At 38.9% G+C, this 13,650-nt stretch overlaps 1 protein-coding gene across 3 annotated transcripts in view; it reads left to right on the forward strand.

Moving 5' to 3' along the window:
• Positions 1-13,650, forward strand: part of Rsf1 (remodeling and spacing factor 1) — a 128,562-nt gene that overhangs the window by 41,160 nt on the left and 73,752 nt on the right. The window lies entirely within an intron of this gene.

A 13,650-nucleotide genomic window follows, 5' to 3' on the forward strand; every position in this document is an offset into this window, starting at 1 on the left:
TGATACTTGCATTTAGTAATATGCTGTTACAATAATTTATTAGGGTTACAGAATATGATTGCACTCCATGTTGTTATTATGTGTAGTTTGTGTTGGGAGACAACATTGTGTGCGTATACATATAAATGTGTGTATATGTATGTATACATACACGTGTATACCCACTTAGTGCTGTTTACTTTGCAGTGTGTCGTAGAAGAACTGTGACGCTCACATTAGCTTTGACTCTGAGGTACTCCTGCATTACCCCTCCAGCTAAGCAGCAGCTTTACCGTGCCTTGGACATGCTAGACAGAGAACTCTACCACTGCAGCAGTCCGAATTTCTAAAATTAGGCTTCCAAGCTAAGCCTTTCTGTGTCCTGAGGTTTTGTTTTGTTTTTGTGGTTATTTTAAAGCTGAAATGTGCTGCCTAAGTTGGCTTTGAACTCCCTTTCCTCTTGCATATGTCACCCCAGTGCTGCGATTTTTGTCACATGGTACCACTTGCACTTGCCGAGAACTTGTCACATTTTCTCTCATTCATTCTTTTAACCATCCTGATCAAATCAAATAAGCTAAGACCTAAGGTAGTTATTTTGTGTAAGATCACCCAGAAGGTGTAGACAGAACCTGAATTTATTGCTGATTTGAAGGAGAAAATCTCTAAAATCTATTAGGCCAGTAGGAGAGACTTCTAAATTATCTATTGAGTCAAACAGTCAAAACTGCAGTTAACAAGATTCACTGTATCATGGATCCTTCTAAAAGCAATTCCATTCGTTGTGTAGGGTGACCTTGAACTGTTGATCTTTCTGCCTCTACCCCTGAGTACTGAGAGTATAGGTATGTGCCACCATGTGGTGCTGGGGACAGAATCCAGGGCTGTGTGTCTGCTATACAGGCTCCCACTCAGACTCATTACATCCCAATGATGGAAGCTGCACGCTTAGGGAGTGAATTCATGTGTGCTGTTGTACTTTATTCACAGCATGTTCAGTGGGAGTATATTTGACTTATTTTACATGCTAGAGCAATGGTTCTCAACCCGGAGGTCACCACCCCTTTGGGTGTTGCATATCAGATGTCCTGCATATTAGATATTTGCTTACGACTCATAATAGCAGCAAATTTACAGTTATGAAGTAGCAACAAAAGCAATTTTATGGTTGGGGGTCACCACAACATAAGGAACTATTAAAGGATCTAAGTGTTAGTAAGGCTGAGAACTACTGCACTAAAGTATTACGTTATAATTTTAAGCATTTGGGAAAAAAAATTTTTTTTTTTCTTCTCTGTGTAGCCCTGGCTGTCCTGGAACTCACTCTGTAGACCAGGCTGGCCTTGAACTCACAGAGATTCATGTGCCTCTACCTCCTAAGTGCTGGGATTAAAGGCCCCACTACCTGGCTAAAATTGTTCATTTTCAAGATTGTTTTCCCTTTTCTGGTTGGATTTCCATATGAATTTGGTATCATTTTACCAACTTATTAAAAAATGTCAGCTTGAATTTGTGTAGAGATTGTTTAATCACATTGTGCTTTATTATCATTCCAGTAAAGTCATTTGATCCATAAGCATAGCCTGCCATTTAATTCTTTAGGTCTTCTTTATTTCCTTTTAAAAAATGTTGTGTAGTATAGTTTCCAGAGTTTGGTCTTAAATAGCCATCCATTGTGCCGTGGTCTAAAAAGTAGTTTGCAGATGTCAAAATCTACAGATGCTCAAATTTCTTAAAAGGCTTTTTAATTGCATATAACCTATATATGTGTTCTCTTATACTACAATTAATTAATTGATTACATTATTTTATTTGTATGGGTGTTTTGCCTTCATATCTATGTATCATGTTTTTTACATGACTGGTGTTCTTAGAGGCCAGAAGAGGGCTTCAGATTCCCTGGAACTAGAGATACAGAGAAGATTGTTAGCTGCCTTGTGGGAGCCTGGAATGGGACCAGGGTACTCTGGAAGAACAGTCAATGCTCTTAATCACTGAGCCATCTCTGCAACAAACCTGTTGGTTTTTGAAATAGAGCATCACTATGTAGTTCTGGGTGGCCTGTTATACTCTATGTCAGTGGTTCTCAACCTGTGGCATGGACAGGTTTGGGGATGGACTGGCCCTTTTACAGGGGTCACATGTCACATATCTTGCATATTAGATATTTACATTATGACTCATAATAGTAGCAAAATTACAGTTATGAAGTAGCAATGAAAATAATTATATGGCTTGGACTCACCACAACATGAATAACTGTGTTAAAGGGTCACAGCATTAGGAAGGTTGAGAACCACAGCTTTATGTAAAACAGGCTAGCCTTAAGCTCGCAAGAGATCCACTTTACCGAGTGAGTGGTGGGATTGAAGAGGTGCTTCACTGTGTCTGGCTCCTATTTTTTTTTTATCCTGAATACTTTCTACTTTATCATTTGGAGCCACTGTGGTAGTCTGAATAAGATGCTCCCCATATTCTGTGGCATCTGAATATTTGGTTCCCAGTTGCTGGAAGAACAGTGTCCCTAGGGGTGGGCTTTGAGGTTTCAAAAGTTATGTCTCATTTCCAGTGTGTTCTCTTTGCTTCTTGTTTGCTTTTGGAGATGTGAGTTCTCAATTGCTACTCCAGCTGCCATGTCCGCCTCCATGCAGTCCTTGTTACTATTGACCCTGACCATCTGAAACTGTAAGCCCAAAATAAACCCTTTCTTCTGTAAGTTGCCTTGGTTACAGTGTTTTATCGCAGCAATAGAAAAAATTGAGATTTCTTTAAAGACTGTTGGGGCCGTTTGATAATTTGAATTAAGAATCTTTAGTTCTAGTCAGCATCTTGGGGAGGAAAAGGTTTATTTTGCTTACTCCTCTGATCATAGTCCAACATCAAAGGAAGCCAAGGCAGGAACTCAATGAAGCAGAGACCATGGAGGAGTGCTGCTTCCTAGCTTGTTCTCCACGGCTTGCTTAGCCTGCATTTTTATACAACTCAGGCTGATTGCCCAGGGCTCACATTACCTACGGTGGGCTGGGCCCTCTCACGTCAATCCTTAATCAAGAAAATGCTCCACAGACCTGCCCGACTTACCTACAGGCTACTTTGATGGGGGACATTTACTCAATTTAGGTTCTGTCTTCTGAGATGACCCTAACTGTGTCATGTCTACACAAGACCAGCCCAGGCCTCAAAGCCTGTTTTTACTACGTGACCCTTTACAGGCCTCTGATCATGCCTAGAATAGTGCTTAGCATATACACAACCATTATTTGCTGAATGAGTGAATGTTATTAGATAACTTGGCAAAGACATAAAGACAGATCCTGTATCTTTATGATTTTTACATCCTGAAAAACAATCAAGTTTTCTTTATGACAAAAATAAATCTATTATTGTTTTTGAAGGAATATTATACTTGGCCATATAATATATATTATTTTCTTCTCTAAATCATTAAATTAGGCATAATACCTTATTGTATGAACCTTGTGCATAATTAACTATTTGCCAATAAATTTTATTTCTGAAAAGTTACTAGTCACTATATTTGTTGTCGTTTGAATATGGAACACCTCTCATAGCTTATGTGTTGAGCACCAGGTTTCCAGCTAGTAGTACTACTTTGGAAGATTGTGGAATTTTTGGGATTTAAGACCTAACTGGTGGCCACTAGGAGTAAACTTTGAGGTTAGGTAGCCTGATCCTGCTTCCATCCAGAGTGTCTGTGTTCCTAGTCTGCAAGAATGTGGGAAATGAGAGCCACGTGTTCATCCAGCATGCCTTCTCACTAATGAAATATCTCCTAAACTGAGATCTAGAGTAAATCCTTCCTTGCATTGCCTCTGAAGGTGCTTTGTCATGGTCATAAGAAAGTAGCCAATAAACGACAAAGTCCAGCTTTCAGTTTGGCCCAGGTTATATTATTAGGCTTTTCCTTTTTAGCTGCCACTGTTTTCTGTGAATTAGTAAAAGTGCTATTGCTAGTCTAGAGCAGAAACTAGCAAACTATAGCCAAATCCTGCCTGTTTTTGTAAAATGGAGTTGGAACAGGGACAAGTCTGATAGATGGTCTGAAGTTGACATCATGCTACAGTGCCAAGCCAAGTATTTTGACCAAGAGTAATTGTTACTTAAAATAGTTACTGTTAACCCTCTGTAGGTTCAGTTCATTGATATCTGATCTAAAGGGCATGTAAACCACTGTTTGTTCTTAGTTTGGGCCATCATAAAAAAAAAAATACTAGAAAACTACTGTTAAGCATATGGAAAGGATAAACCTTTTCATTTATATCACAGTGGTGGCCCAATCAACTGATGTCACATAAATCAAACACATCAAAAGCCAACTTCATTCTCTTTCAAACCTATTGTACCTGTAGAACCTATGATGTGTTCATGTTATCATCAGCGTTTTTAGCCTGAGCTGAGATTGAGGCGTTGCTCAGAGTTCCTTTACCTGCACCTGGCAATGAGCAAATCTGTCTGGTTTCTTGCCCTTTTCTCTGATCTAGTTTTCTTTTTCTTTTTTATATGAAAGAGGTTTATTAGATGGAGATGAAGAGAGAGCGAGAAGGAGAGAGCAAAACCTGATGGGGGAAGAGAGGGGATCTGATATACTTTTCGTCCTCCAGTTGTTACTGCTTATTCATGTAGTTATCATCCCTTGCCTTGTCCTTCACATTCTCCCTCCTTTTCGCCGTGGACCACCACCCTATCTTCAAACCATTTTAGCATCTCACTGGTGCAAAGAACTTTCTGTGGGGGGGGTCTTGTGCATGTGATTACACATGTACAGGTGTGTGTTCATCCATGTGTGCATGTATAGAGGCCAGAGGGGGCTGGTGGGTTTCCAGCTTCAACATTCTGCCTAATTCCCTTAAGGCAGGGTTTCTCACTGAACTGGGAATTTTCAGCTAAGCTGGCTGGCCAGCAAGTCCCGTGATCCTCCTACCACACACACACACACCTCCCCAAGTCCCAGCAAATGCTAGGATTATGGATATTTGTGGCCACACTTGGCTTTTACACGAGCACAGAGGATCTGAACTCAGGTCCTTGGTTTTGTACAGCAAGTGCTTTTACCCACTAAGGTATCTCTCCACCCCCAAAAGAAACTTTTTATACACAGAAACGGAACTGTAATATTTTTCCAATTCAGAAAATTTTCATTTCACTTACAAATCAACTGTCTTGAACCTGCCTTCTTTCCTAAGAGTTCCTGCATATGCTGTATCTTCTGGAATGCCTCCTGCCAACTTGTTTTCCTGGCAAACTCACTTATCCTTTAAGCTTCAGCTTGAGTGTTACTGTCTCCTTGAGGCATTTTCCCAGGAAGATGTTCCTTAGTTTAACTTCATTACAGAAACTATTGTATAAAGTTTTTTTTCTCTGTGGACTTGGTATTAACTTCATTATGGAATCTATTGTATGTTTTTTGTGTTGCTTTGTTTTGTGTTTTCCTCTGAGACAGGTTCTCACTGTATAGCCTCAAGCTTCTGGTTCTACTGCCTAAGCTTCTCTGGTGCTGAGGTTACAGGCATGTGCCAAAAGGCCTGGTTTTTATTGTGTGATTTTATATTGAATGTTGACTATGTAACTGTTTAAAACTTTACTTTTTTTCTGTTATTATACTTTTGAAATACAGATTGTCTGTTTTGTGTATAAGGAAATTGAATTTGCAAAATGAAGTAACTTGTATAGGCCCACATTGCTAAAAATGGCAGAGTCAGCATTTTACTGAAGCCCAGGCCTTGCTGACTCGAGTGCTTTGATGGACCATTGATGAAATGCCCTCACATTTTTCTGTCTTGTGGATTGTCCTGAGGCTTTCTTCTTTTCACGTTTTAAACAGTAACATTAGGTTAAATAGTCACTTAGACAATTCTCGTTTCTTTTATTTATTTCTCATTTGCAGTCATTAGCTAGTTCTGTGCTAGTACTTTTACCTTTCTTTGCTCTTTATTATTTCCTTTGTAGTAATATGTGCTACTGAGAGCTGTTTCTTTTTTCTTTGAAGTAGTGAGATATCATTAAATTATAATTATGTTTAAGTGCAAACCAGGTTCCTTCCTCAGCAGAGACTCAGCACACCACGCTACTATCACCTGTGTGTTATGTCTTCTTACCGTCTCTAATACAGCTAAACTAAGACCTACAGTGTGAGCAGAAATTTGTTCCAAATTGCTGGTAGTTTAGTACAGTACACGTAATAAGGTACCACAAGAGAATGTAGTACCTGGGCTTAGCACTCTATGACATGGACATTGCTGCAATAAGTAAGCCAAGTGAATAATGAAGAGGCCTAAATTGGGGCTTGGTTGTGAGAGTTGTTTTTTTCCCCTTTCTTCTTATTTCCCTTTCCCCAACCCCTTCCTTTGGAGGGTAGACTCACAGCTCTTGATAACTTAGAGCAGAGGAGGTACCCAGCAGCTCTGTAACTAGGTGTTCATTTTTGTCTTATGTCCTGCACTGCTAACATCCATTGTCTAGTATTAACCAGAATGAAAGAGAACCCATACACTTCACCTAGTTAGTTTTACTTTTAAGGTAGAATTATTCTTCTAAAAAAATATGGTGAACTGGAATTTAAACTAGATGGTCTGCTAGGACCGTGACTCCTTCGTTGGTTGGATAAGACTTGGCCTTATGATTCACATTCCTTTCACTTGGCAAGCCACAAAGAAATTTCTCTGTCATTGAATTCTCATACATCTGTGGAACTCTTTCACTTCCTTTGGTTGTTAATGGTTTTAGCTACCGCAGACGATTTCAAACAATCTTGACAATGGGTAACAAATGTCACTATACTAAGAGTTTAGCATTGGTGCCTTTATTTTCGTATTGCCCTGCTCCATCCACAGTCAACCACAAGAATACTTTCGAAAGTAACAGGGAAAGTGAATTTAAAAGAAGCTCTCCTAGCTAGGTCTGGTAGGGCAGACCTTTAATCCCAGCAGTCAGGAGACAGGGGTAGGTAAATCTTTGAGTTTGAGGCTAGCTTGGTCCACACAGTTGAGTTCCAGGACAGTTGGGGGTACATGGAGAAATTCTATCTAGAAAAACCAAAATAAATAAATAAGAGGCTATCTTACAAGAAATCAGTTGTAACTCTTAAGAGAAGCAGGTAACAATTTATTGTTCCTGTTTTTATTAGATCCTGTGATCCTTTTGTTTATCCTGCATCTGTGATTTGTTTATTGTTGTTGTTGTTGTTGTTGTTATTATTATTGAGACAAGGTTTCTCTTTGTAGTCCCAGCTGTCCCGGAACTCACTCTGTAGGCAAGGCTAGCCTTGTACTGAGAGATGCTCTTGCCTCTACCTCCCAAGTGTTGCGATTAAAGGGTGCACCACTACTGCCTAGATAATTTTTTAAAGAAAAATAAATTTTATCACATTGAATGTGATTGTTGCTTTTTAAGACATACTTGTTTCAAGAACTGTTAGACTGCAAATGTTCTTAGACAATGAGCAAATAAGTAAATTAATTATTTTATACACTTTTATACACGAAAATTGAAAAGAGTTTAATTTGGGCCAGTGAGTTGGTTCAGTGGGTAAAGGCACTTGGGAGAAAGCCTTGATGATCCTGATTTGGAGTTACAGAGTGGAAGAGGAGAACCAGCTCCTACAAATTGTCCTCTGAGCAAAATAATTCAATAAAAATGTAATGGAGAATAATCTAACCTGTCTCTTCTGAGGTGTATTCTGCTCCTCAAGAAAAAATAACCTCATGTTTATCCCTCATAATAAAGGAAGGAGCCACATACAGGTGTGTGTGTGTGTGTGTGTGTGTGTGTGTGTGTGTGTGTGTGTGTTTGTAATCCTAAAACAGTGAAGGGGCTTAGGCAGGAGGATTTTAAGTTCTAGACTAGCCTGGGCTATTTAGTAGCCTTTGTCTCAAACAACAACCAAAAAAAAAAAAAAAAGAAAAGAAAGAAAGGGAAGATAAAAGACCATTTTTGGTACTTAGTAAGTATAGAAATCCTTTGAAAGTAAATAAATACAGTATCACATAGCCTAGATCTAAATAATTTCAAAATGCCATTGCTCCACTACCTCTTTATTTCCCTCACTGCACCCAACCCTACCCAAAACCTGTACTGGGAACCAACAAGGTTTGTACACAGTACACACTGCATAGCCACTGAGTTGTACTCACAGCCCTTGGCCTGTTGTTTTTATTCTCTGGAAGCTGTCATCAATTATGAATTCATAAGGGGCATCTTTCAACATTTGATAATTTGATCATATTTAATAAGAATTAGATGTTTACAGCTGTATTTCTCAGAAGTGAAATAAGTGGTACTTAACTCATTGTGGAATTTTAAAATGGAGAGATTGCAAATTCACGTAACAGGATTCTCCCTTTAAAGCGTACGCTTTATTGGCTTTTTGTTAAATACCACAATCTAATTTTAAAACCTTCCTGTCACCCAAGAAAGAAACTTAGTATCTATCTCCTGTAGTTGTAAACCTTCTTTCTTCTGTCAAACCTCTAGTAATCACAGATCCAGCTTTTATGGCCAGAATTTTCCAGTTCTGAACATTTTTTAGAAGGGGCTACAAAGCCGACTTGGTATCTCATTGTTTTCAGTTTGTACAGAGTTTTCAAGATTTGTGCATATTATAGCATGTGTCAATGTTTATTCCTATTTATTGCCACAGTATTCGTTGTTTGGATATTTCTGGTAGCCTCTACCAGTCCATGAACATTTAGGTGTCTTCTCACTTTGGAGGGAATAATGTTGGTATGAACATTTGTACACATGATTTGATATGGACATATGGGCAAGGCATGGCTGTTCCATAAGGCTAAAACTAGCCCACAAAAAGTAGTAGTTAGCCTCTGAACCTAATCTCCTCAGTACCAACATTCCACTCTCTGCAGACACAAAAGTTCCTTCCAGGAGTTGTTTTTTTTTTTTTTTTTTTTTGTTCACGGCATGACAAAGCTTCTTTCTGGGACTTTTTGTTCACACTGTCTCTCTCTCTTTCTCTCTCTCTCTCTCTTTTTAGGATTCTACTTTTTTCATAACGAAATAATGTCTGTTACTGTTGGAGAACTTACTTTTGGCACTGTGCTATTGTGCATGCCGTGTCCATTCTTTGTCATGCACAGGTAATTCCCATGATGTTCTGACAGACAGCTAGAGGATGGCAAAGCAAGGAGAGAAGTCAGGGCCATCTGTCCTATAGTGTGAATGCTCAGTCCTCAGACAGTGCTGCCGTCCTCACATGCTCTGCACCTTCAAGAGCACTGTTTATTCTGTGTTCATGTAATTGTATCAATTATTTTTCTCATCCCTGTGAGAGCATACCCAGGAGAAGCAACTTTCAGAAGGTTTTGGCTTGCATGTTCTGAGGTTTTTAGTCCATTTTTTAAGGAAGGCACGGTAGCAGAAGTGGCTCAGTCCTTGTTTGCAGGAGTGTAGGATACCCAGTCTTCTAGCTGGACCAAGAAACAAAAGTGTCCCAAAGGTTTCCTGACTTTACATAGTAACAGCAGGTGGGAACCAACTGTTCACACACATGGCTTGTAGGGAACATTGTATGTATTATATATGGATATCAGGAAAAACTCTTCCTAAGTATGTAAGTTAATTACCACTACATGCAATTTAATTACTATGAAATAAAATCGGATGAATGCTCTCAGAATGCTGTTGTCATGTTTTTGGAGCCCAACCAAGTGTGTATAAATATTAACACTCACTTTTTTAAATAACGTTTTCCCTCTTGTGTATTCATTTCTTAACAAATTTACTTGAATTAAACTAAAATTATTTATGCTTGTGGATATAGTAATGCTACATTGTACTTTCCTGAGTTTTCTACAGAGCTACTATGTGATCTCGGATGGCTCAATGGCTGTTTCCTAATAACATACCTAATACTTTCCCATAGTGAGTCATGTAGTAACTTATCCAGGTTAAGGCTGGAGAGAGTGCTCTGTAGGTGGACTTCAGCACCTGCATTTCCCTCTTAGTTACTTGAAGTGTACAGCAGTTAGACCACTTGATCATTATGTTTGAATAACACTCGGAAGTACCACTCCTTCATAGGCACAGGTACTGCAGATTAAATACTGTTTGAAATTAATTCCGTAAGAATAGCGCCTTACTTTCCTATACAGAAAAGGCTTTAGAAATGTAATCAGGAGTCGTAATAATATATACTTTTCTTGATTCCTGACTGAACTGAGAAGACAGAATACAATAGAGAGAATTTCTCATGATTTACGGTAGCATTTTACAAGCTAAGCTTGGAATCTGTAACACTCTCAAGAGAAATCTTTGTGATCTGGCATTTCAACTATATATTCTCAGATACGACACTAAAAGTATAAGCAGCTGGAGGAAAAATTAGACTTTATCACATGAAAAACTTGTGCATCAGAGGACCTTAGAAAGAAATCAAGAGAAGCCTGTAGAATTTGATAGTTCATGCTCTAACTATGTACCTTGCAAATCTGTAAAGTTTACTATCTAGGATATATTAAGAACTCTGGGTCTGTAGAGGTAGCTCGGTGGTTAAGAGAACTGGCTTCCATAGATCCCAGGTTCAATTCCCAGCACCCACATGGCAGCTCACAGCTGTCTGGACCTCCAGTTCCAAGGGATCTGACACCTTCACACAAACATATGTGCCATATTTTATGTGGCAAAATGCCACATAAAATAAAAATTATTTACAAAAACAAAAACAACATCAACAACAACAACAAACTTTGAGGGGCTGAAGAGCTCAGTCGGTGGTTAAGTACTTACTGAGCAACTGCTGATTTTGGATCCCCAGAATCCACAGAAACCCCAGGTGCTTGTGGCAACCTGCCTATTATTCTGGCTTTGGTGGGTGGAGACAAAATTCCTAGATCAAGCAGGGTAGTAATAGCAGCCATATCCACAGCTCTGTATTTGATTGAGAGACCCTGCCTTGGCGAGTAAGAACAGTTCAGGGTGATTCCCAGGAACAACCTCGCCAGGCTTTGACAAGCACTCAGCATGCAATCCAGTTCTAGGAGACCTGACATCCTCTTCTGACCTCCACGGACAGTGGGCACAGACTTGATTCACATGCATGCATGTAGACAGTCATTACATAAACAAAATCTTCAAAATGTTCAAGGAGAGGGGTACTCCTAAAACTCAACAGAAAAGACAGTCATTCAGAAAAAGATCATGTGTTTACATATGCATTTCACGGTGTTTAGGATGTAGCTCAGTCAGTCAGAGTGATGCTTCCTGTACATGAAGCTCTGTGTTAGAGCACTGAACAACCCAGATGTGGTGACACACTCTGTAGTACTTGGAAGCCGAGGCAGGAGAATCAGAAGTTTAAGGTTATCCTTGATTACGTAATGAGTTTGAGGCCAGCCTTGTTTTCAAGACACATTTTCTCAATAAACAAACAAGATTTCTAAAAGGGACATTTCCACAGAAGATACTCTTTACATACATGAAAATATGCTTAATGTCATTAGTCAGGAAAATGAAGTTTTGTTTTGAGACAGGTTCTAAGTAGGCAAGATTGTTCTCAGGCTTGCTACATAGCCCAAGGCTGGCCTTGAACTCCTGAACCTACTGCCTCCCAGGTGCTGGAGATAAAGGTGTCAGCAGCACACCTGGCAAAAATGCAATCTTAAGCAATAGTTATATACTAGTTTGTATATAGTAAGATAACAGTTTTAGATGCAGGGGCATGACAGAGTTAATGAGGAAATTTAAATCCTTTCACGTTTTTCAAGAGAATCTAATGTGGTCCATCTGCTGTGGAAGGGTTGGACGTTTTCTCAGAAATCCAATTGTAGGTTTGCCGTGTGACCTAGCAGCCTCATTTCTAGGTATATTTTTAAAAGTAGGGACCCAGATACTTTTATGCTAATGGTTATTGCTGCATTGTTCACTCGAGCGTACAGGTAGAGACAAGATGTTCATCAGGAGAGACATGCTAAAAGAAAACCTCAAAACAAGAAACAAAGAGACAAGTATTCTATGATGCCATATACGTGGAACATTCTAGAATAAGAAAATCTGTATAGACTGAAAGTAGATTACAAGCTTACGTATAAGATAGAAGAAAATGTAATGGTTGAATTTATTGGAATTGGAAGTGGTGTGTGCTTGTGCGCACGCGTGTCTGCATGTGCGTGTGGCAGCTGAAGGTTGGTGTTGGGTGTATTCCTCCGTTCTCTCCACCTTATTGTTTTTGATGTACTCTCTTTCTGAACCTAGAGTCACTCAGCTAGGCTGTGTGACCAGTGAGCTCTGGACATCTGCCAATCTATCCTATCCCCTCCAGCACTGGGATTATGGGCACACCTGGCTTTTACGTGGTCCTGGGGATCTGGACACACAGCTTCAAGCTTTCAAAGCTCATACTTTTCTGACTGAGCCATTCCTCAGTCTAGATATATTTTAGAAATGAAAAGTAGTTATGGCTGCCCAAAATCCTGAATAAAATGGATAATGACTGTGGATTATACAGTTAAAAAGGTAAAGATGGTAAATTTTAAACATTTATTATACATAAAGCAAGATTTTATATATATAGATGAATCGACAATAAATAAAATTTTTTTATTAAATTTTTTATTTAACTTTTATTAATTACACTTTATTCATTTAATAAATAAAATTTTAACACAGCAGGTTTCTCTAGATTTAGCAAGAATCTTAGCTTCAGAATATTCACTGTTGGTCCTGTTAAGAGGCTCCGAGTCAGAGACTCAGATACTTCTCACCAAGGCTGATGACCTGAGTGACGAAGAGAACCGAAAGTTGTCCACTGTCCTCAAGATGCATGTTGTGGTGCATACATGTTTCATGGGTGCATGTGCACACTCATGCGCACACACAGACAGAAAGATAGTTCATTGTAAAACATCATCTATAAAGACATAAGCAGTCAGCAGTAAGACTGGTTGGGAAGAGGAAGGGGTTGACAGGAATGGGAGGGGCATGAAGAGTGTTATGGAGAGGTGAATCCGATCACAATCAGTTGCCTAGTTTACAGTAAAGACAATGGAACATTACCCTCAAAGCAGTGAATAGAAGTTAAGTGTGGGGGCTTGAATAATGCTCAGCCATCAAGAGCACTTGCTGCTGTTCTGGAGGACCCAGGATTTGTTCCTAGCACCACATGTTTACCCGAGTAACTGCAGTTCCGGGAGATGCACTGAGTTTTGGCCTTCATGGACACTGCATGCGCATGGTGCATGTGTATTCGTGCAGGCAAAACACTCATATAAATGAAACAAAACATCAAAATAAGACAAAGGTAAAAACTATAAACATATACATTATGTATGTGTATAAAAACAGCATAACGAAACCATTGTTGTTGATATATGCTAATATTATTCAAAATTCACTATCATACTGGACATAGAACATAATATTAGAAGTGGTTCAGCAAAATATATGCTTAATCCCCAGATAATAAAAATGGGAAATTAAAATGAATCTATCACTAACAATTGTATTTACACCTTAAGCCTGTTATATACACAAGCTAGGGTTGGAAAATAGTATTTACCTACATTTTGAAGATTACTAGCATACCTTTTTTTTTTTTAATTTTTTTTTAAACCAGCTCTTTTAACTCCTACTTGCATTCTAATTGATTCTTCTTATGGCTTTCTAGAATTCCTTTCAGGTTTGCATATATATAATGGAGGCATG

This window comes from Psammomys obesus, unplaced genomic scaffold (assembly GCF_907164565.1).
Source record: "Psammomys obesus unplaced genomic scaffold, mPsaObe1.curated_primary_1811, whole genome shotgun sequence".
NCBI classification, from domain to species: domain Eukaryota; kingdom Metazoa; phylum Chordata; class Mammalia; order Rodentia; family Muridae; genus Psammomys; species Psammomys obesus.